At 28.4% G+C, this 7,940-nt stretch overlaps 1 protein-coding gene across 1 annotated transcript in view; it reads right to left on the bottom strand.

The window, feature by feature from the left end:
- LOC100160869 (beta-1,4-N-acetylgalactosaminyltransferase bre-4) overlaps positions 1-7,121 on the bottom strand; it is a 54,472-nt gene extending 47,351 nt beyond the window's left edge. The window contains exon 1 of the mRNA XM_001949187.5: positions 6,919-7,121. The gene's annotated coding sequence lies outside the window, so the exon portion shown is untranslated. The remainder of the gene's footprint in view (positions 1-6,918) is intronic.
- Positions 7,122-7,940: the final 819 nt, after the last annotated feature.

The raw sequence follows: 7,940 nt of genomic DNA, 5'->3' as shown, positions 1-7,940 counted from the left end.
TTCAAAAATATTTAATTTGTTATAAGGCTGTAGCTATATAGCGTTATGTAATAATATGTCTTAGTGTCTTAAGAATTATTATTATTTTTATTATATATAATATATATTTAATATATATAATACACATTATGACTATAAGAGAATAAAGTTGTTTGAATAGAATTAATACTGTACTTTTTTTAAAAAAATATCATAACAAATTAAATATTTTTGAATATCCAAGTAAAGGATATAATTAAAAAATACAAGCTTGTTAACGACTAAATAAATGTAAAATGTAACTAAAAATGAATGAATTAAATTCGTGTTTTGTACCAATCTATAATCTTGAATCTAGATTTTCGTAAAACTATCTTCATTCTTCAATAAGTAATAATATTTGGAAGTTATTGGTACCTAATTTTTTTTTCTACTCAGTAATCAGTATGCATGAATTTATTACTCAACTATTCATAATATTAAAACTCATTATATCAAGAGCCTACCTTATTCAGATTTTTTTTAATAGTAGGTGATGAATTACCTATCCTATTATTTTGTATTTATTTATCAAGCAATTAATTATTTTTCGTTATTGAAAACCAAACCAGGAACCACTCTTAATGCCAATGATTAGAGCAGATTTTCTACTCCAAAAAGTAATGGCAGACACCAAGAAAAAAATTCACAGATAATTGTAAGACCAATAAGGCAATATTTTATTCATCGCTTCGGTCAGAATCAAAAACGGTAATGAATTTATATTTAGCCATGCAAGTCGAATTCACTTATTATAAGAGTTAAGAGTAGGAAATGGTCCGTGCTACAGCAGTATAGCCTATACCAATCATAGGATTATCCCCGACTGTATGTACTTTCATATATTGTATTACATATGTAAATTATGCAGTATACAATTAATATACAATATACATTATACATGGACCTTAATTATTTTCCGGGACCTACCCGGATCGAGTATTGGAATGAATTATTACAGACTATAAATCGTTGTTTATGGACAACCTTCATATTATTATACTCGTAGTAACTACTAAAAGCAATTTTTAAACTGCATGCATACGTTCGTAATATCTAGATAATACAATTAGTAGTAGTAAACTGTTAAGTACTACATATAATATTATACTATGTAATCTGGTTAAGCTAACCAATCAACAAATTAACGGTGCATACATATTATCTCAATCAATACTTTATAGCGCATTAAAAGGGTTAGATGAATAAAAAAAATATATAATATTTCAGGGATCTGATTTTTTTATTTCCGATTATAAAAAGTGATGCAATTTATTTTTTTTGTGAAACATTACTAAATTAAATTTTTTTAAAGTTGATTATGTACTTACTATGAAATATATAAATATATATAAATATATAAATATTATTAAGCTGTTATTCAAACATCAATAATTATTAAATTATATTATTTTCTTCCTGTACCACTGTATCACATGAAATAGGGAAAATTACTATAATATCAATATGGTACTATTTTTTATCATGAAATATAAATTATGAGAAAATAAAAAATAAAAAAAATATTAGTTGGAGAAAAGACGATAATCATAATGTTATTGAAATATTTGGAATATTTTTTATAGTTGGACGACGTTATAGTGCTACACTCTTAGCAATAATCCAAAATGAAAATTTAACCGGTAAAATTATAATGTATGTCGGACGAGTGGACATTTTATGTAAATCTCCGATCCCTAAGATAACATCATCAACTGTGATCCATTCAGAAAATGTTGTTGATCTAGACACAAGCGCAAATACACAAACGATTGAAGCATACCGGTCAGTTTAAAAACAAAAATATTATATTAAGTTTATTACACCACATCACCACTCTAGAATTGTTACAAAGGCACTTGATCAAAAATTAATAAAAATAATGATTCATTTATGGATTTTTGATTGATATTCTTGAATGTATTATTAATATACATGTCTCATTTATAAAAATTAAAATGTATTATTTAGTATTAAAATATATGTGAAATGTACCTTTCTAATATTTTTTATTATTTTGTGTTCAGGTCATAACAAATGAATCTGTAGGTCACCATTGATTTTTAGGTCACACACTAAATTAATGCCCATAATTGTTATTGGCCTACCATAATACTATACATTATACTGACTAATTATGCATTTTTTTTACATACTAGAAGTTTTAAATTCTTATATAATATAAGAATTATTAGTTATAACTTTTATGTATGCAACAGGTACACAGGCGTAACCATCAATTATATTGGGGGGGGGAGGGGGATTCCCTTTTACATGATTTATGTTAATGAATTTATTTTTTTAAATAAAATCGTGCCTAGTATCTAAAATATTTTGAAATAATTGCTATAATAACAATTTTGAGTAACCTTGTATTAAATTATTCAAGCTTTTTGTTTTAAAAATGTTATTATATAAAATAAAATGATAAAATAAACATTTGGTGAACATTTAAAGTATATACAGTAATTTGTTTTTGAATTACTACAAAATACTAAAAATTAATGTGATTTTCCGAGAAACTTTTTTTTTTTGTTTTAGGTAGAAAAATGTATGAAATTCTTATATTTAAAAAGAAAATTGTTTATAAATTTCCAATTACAAAATAATTTGCAAATCTTCGTCTATGAAAAAATATTCACCTAACCTAACAATAATTCTGGAGGGGCTAATATTCACAACAAGGGGGGGGGGCTAAGCGCAACATACCTGTATCTTAAATTAATCTAAAATAATATATAAACATATTTAATGATCAATATAGAAGTCTGTAATTTGCACTAAAATAAAGATTATATGCATATTGTAGTAGAAAAAAGTGTTGATAAAAAAAGTAATTTTCACCATCGTAGGTAGTCGAAAATAGAAATTTTAATTTGCACCAAAATGAGTATCTTTGTATTCGATTATTCGTCTGTTTCAGTGTTTCCTCGTTGACGGTGAGCTCGACGGACTCGAATGATAATATTATTTTTTCTGGTTTTCAACTACCTTAAAAAGGGTGAACATTAAATGCAAGGCTCCTGATATATTGTTACAATAGCAGTTGGAAAATATTAAAAATACATAGGCACAGTTTTTTTTTATAAGCATTTAAAGTTCGAATTTTGACAAAATTTAATAATTATTTTGTAGTTAAAAATGTATAAAATGATGTATAACTTGTATAACTTTTCTAGCTAAGGATTGAAAATTTAAAACAAGGTTCCATGTAAATAGGTTATATTATATAAACTACTTTACTCACAATAATATCATCAAATATTCTTAGTAATAATATCATAGGCTGACTGACTGTTTTCGCTCAAAATCTTTTTCTTATACAAAGATATTATATCATTGAATTCAAATTTAACACCATCCATTACAGTAACCCACTTGTAACCTACTGTACATCAGAGTGGCATCCACTTGCCCACTTTCTTTAATTGTATACCCACATATAATTTTTTCTATTAAAATTATATTTTTTCAAAAAATAAAGCGTTTATCATAATATTAAGTAGGTACCTATATAATGTTTTAGATTCTGAGCGGAGCAAGGAAGCTGGTTGTTTTAAAATGGTGTTTTTTTTAAATTTTTTTTATATCCTGTATACAAAATGTCTACCAGAAGTAGTGCTTCGATTTCAACATATAAAACCTTATCTTTTAGCAAATTAGATCAGGATGGTACTTTAAACAGGTAATTTTTCGATTTTCTCAATAGTTATTTAATGCCACGGTAAAAACCACCGAAAAATTACGAAAATCCGCTAAAAAAAAGGATTTTAATTTCTAACGCTTTGTTTATCTCCATAGAAATCAATAAAAAAAAATAATATTATAATATTAATTCAACTTACATGATATAATAAATTATATCAATATAAAATATGCAGACTGACAAACCATTTCCGCTCAGAATCGTTTTTCTTAAACAATGATAAAATATCATTGAATTCAAGTTTAATACAATCCATTATACAATGACCCACTTGTAATCTACTGTACAGCAGAGCGACATCCATTTATCCGTTTTTTTAAATATATTATTGTTATAAGGTAGCTTTGAAGTCAATACTAACGAACCGTAGAAGGTAGAATGGTATAAATAGGCAAGTGAAAAAACTAATATAATCAGAATCTAAAACGGAATATTCTGTCTTCAGATTCTTATATATCAATAGATTATACTGTATTGTTAAAACTTGTATGTAGGTACTAGGTATTCGTCAGTAACCAATGTATAATCGATTTGAAATTTGGTACAAATTACGAACGAATTTCAAAAATGTTAATGTAAATTACACATGTTGTATATATTTTGGGTAATTTTAGTGCAAGTTCACTACAGCTCATAATACAACAATGTATCATATCATATATTCATATATTACTGTTATTAACTTAAGACTAAATACCGACGTATCGTTGATCGGTGGGATAGGTTCATGGTATAAATAGCTTAAAATAATCTAATCTAAATATTTCAAAAATTTAAATAAGTGTAGAAAGCACAAATGTACGAAATGGCAAAAAAGTTTCAAGTTTCAACGATTAATATTATTAATGAATTAAAACATGCAAAATAACTAAAATTCATTTGGTCAAAAACTAGTTTTGCGTAAATATTCCCATTTTCTCTAATTTTTTAGTTGGAATTCTGGATTTTTGAAAAATTCCTGGGAGTTTTTTACTTTTGATCTCCTAAAGTAATGTATTATAAAAAAGTACATGACAATTTTATAGTTTATCTCTGAAACAAAAAAATAATTTAAAACTGTAATATAGTACGTACCTACTATGTTATTTTAATTAAATATTGAAGCCTAAATATTTTGTCCTAATTATATATTTTTAAAAGTGAATAATTTTCATGTTTTTCAGAATTTATGAGTATATAGGCAGTGTAAAAAATTACCCTTTTATATTTCCTTCTCAAATAGAGAGCCATGTACTACAGAAACTTTAAAAATTACTTCTTTAATGTACCATCAATAAATTTGGCCAATTTCCAATTTATATAGACAATAATATATTAAATAAATAATAAATGCGTAATTCATTTGAAATACTTTTTAAAACTAATTACGTGTTCATATAAAAAAAAAAGTTAAAATCATTGTAATAAAGTTAATAACTTTATTAATCTTCTCAAAATTTGAAATTGAGAATAAGTTGTACATGTTATCATAAAATTAATAGAAATTATATTTATATACTATAGATACATGATAATTTATTAGTTACCTCGAAATAATAATAGGTAGGTACCTATATTGTGTGCATACTACATAATATAACTGTGTAATGTAAAACTATAATATATGAGTTTATTAAGGTCCCTACTACCTAGTTAGTAGTTTAGTCATTATACATGGTATTAAAATGTTAAATATGTGTTTATTAATATTTTTGTCCTCTATAAATTATAAGTATTTTTTGTTTAATTTAAAAAAAAATGATTAAAAAAGTTTTAATTTAAAAACGTTCAGAGTTTTTATATATAAAACTCTGGTTCTGATTTTCAAATAAACTATAATGTACCTTCACATTTGTTAGTTTCTGACCTACAGTTCATGTAATTTCTGGTAGTTTGACAAGATAAGTTTTTTTTCATATTGCTAGAATTTTTAAGTACTGCGGTATACAAGTGAAGTGTATGTATAGTATATGTCACTCGAGTGGCCATTGCGAGGTCATATTTCGATCAATTATTCAACGTACTTTCTACAGAATGTCCCCAGTTTTCTGAAACCAGAATTATAGCTTCATGCTTTCATAGTTCATACCTGCCTACAATAACTTAATATGATCCGATATTTATACGACCGATAAGAGACTAATAAATAATAATTAATATTATTGCTATATTTTATTAAATTATATACCTGAGTCCCATTATTGTGTACAACGAGCATAGTTTTTAAAATATTGTGTATTTATGAAACGTTCAGAACGTTCTAAAGGTTCTAAAGGTTCAACGAATAAAAGCCATAATACATTAATGGTCATATTATATATTTTATTTATACATCACGTGTGTCATTATATAGTTGTAGAATATTGCATATATATGTTTTTTTATGACGCGGTCGAGTTGATTTTTCATGATGTATGTAATATGATAATAGCCAATGGGTCTAAGTGTAGTATATTATTATCACTTACTCGATAACTGGTTATTGGTTAATATTTATACATATTTGTAATAATTTCTTTTTTCTCAGGGACTCCCATTCTGGGCACGTATTCATCCGTTTTAACGATTAATTTATTTTGAATCCACACGGCGGACTCACCATATCAGCCCTCCACGGTCGCCCGCCCACACATCATCCATCGTCAGCACGCGCAAAGATGAGAAAATCAATTTTCCACTCTGCTAGCATATTATGTGACGATGTACTCTTCCGTCACATTATTCTATTTTATTCAGCATACCTCATAACATTATATTACAAGTACCAGCCGGCAGCCAGTAATATATTATCTCCGCAGCCGACACGTCTGCATCACTCGCGGCGTGGGACTTTCTACTTATCATCGGAGTTCAGCAGCAAAATACAATTTAATACATGCGTATCTTGACATTTCGCGGTCCCAAAGCAACCCACGTGTGAAATCAATTCCCTCCCAACGCTACCTATGTATAATATTGTACTATATATTATATTACACGCCTATACCTCCACCGCGCACGTTTCCGTTGCGTTAATAAACCACGATATACATGAGTTATATCATTAAAATGTTTTTAGAGCATACTCAACTATCGCTTTTTAAACTTTGAACAGGTAAATAGACGCGAATTGTAATACTTGTAAATAGTAAACTCTGCAGTGGATTTTAAAGGACAAGACTTTACACAGCTAAATACAAAAATTATATTGTCTTATTATGCTTTAATGGTCTTACCTGTGAATTATTACGATTGCGACCACTACAATATAACAGTAGTATTCTCGATGACTACGGAGGGGGTCAAAAAAATAATGCTATGATTGTTATGACGCCAACGTCACTACCGCCGCCGCCGTCGTCGTAACTTTGCAAGTCGTCGGAGTCGTCGTCAGAGTCGAGGGAGGTACACGCGCACCGGCCAAACGCGAGCTAAGGCCTCGCACTGAAACGGCACAGCGCTGCGGCGGCGGCATGGAACGGAAAAAAACACACACACTACATAGCAATCCCAAAGGGTAATAAGCGTCGGCGCGGTTGTATCTTTCTCTCTCACTCTGTCTCACTCTCCTCACAACGAGCGCCGTCATCGGCGGCAGCGCTAATGTTTGGGGTACCCGGCTATGTACATGGTAGGTACCTATATAATAACGACGTCGACGACGACTCACGGAAAAGCGCGTTTGGCGAGGCTGCTGCAGTGGGTGCCTGCATTACATTATTATTACTGTTTTGCGTCAGTGAACGCTATACTCGGAGGTTGTATTCCAATGCTTTTTAAATACAATTTTTAAGAGTACCTACTCATTATTATGTACCATCGTGATATTTTCAAAACTATTTATTCCTTTGAAAAAAAATACTTTTTATCAAACACTGAGCAAAAAATTACAATTCACTAAACTGACTTGTGGTGCTTAGTTTTTTGTTGAGTAGGTACATTGGTATATATAGTAAAGAATTTCGTTTTTACTTTTTAGAATATTAAATGTAGTATGTACCTATACTTAGATCAGTTTGATATAATAACGATAAAATAAAACAAAAGTAACAGTTACAATTGCTATACATTAACAATTATTCAGTTATATTGACGTTATTGAAATTACATAATATAGATGCCCTGATGCCTACGCGAAAACCACTATAATATTATTCAAACACCCAATACAACATGCAAATCGTTAGGGAAAATGTTGGTTCTGTGGTTTTCAATAACAAATATACTGTATTCAATGACTTTCTATAAAATAAAGTTT

The sequence above is a fragment of the Acyrthosiphon pisum genome, chromosome A1 (genome assembly GCF_005508785.2).
Source record: "Acyrthosiphon pisum isolate AL4f chromosome A1, pea_aphid_22Mar2018_4r6ur, whole genome shotgun sequence".
Taxonomy (NCBI): domain Eukaryota; kingdom Metazoa; phylum Arthropoda; class Insecta; order Hemiptera; family Aphididae; genus Acyrthosiphon; species Acyrthosiphon pisum.
This window is presented reverse-complemented; position numbering and strand designations above follow the sequence as displayed.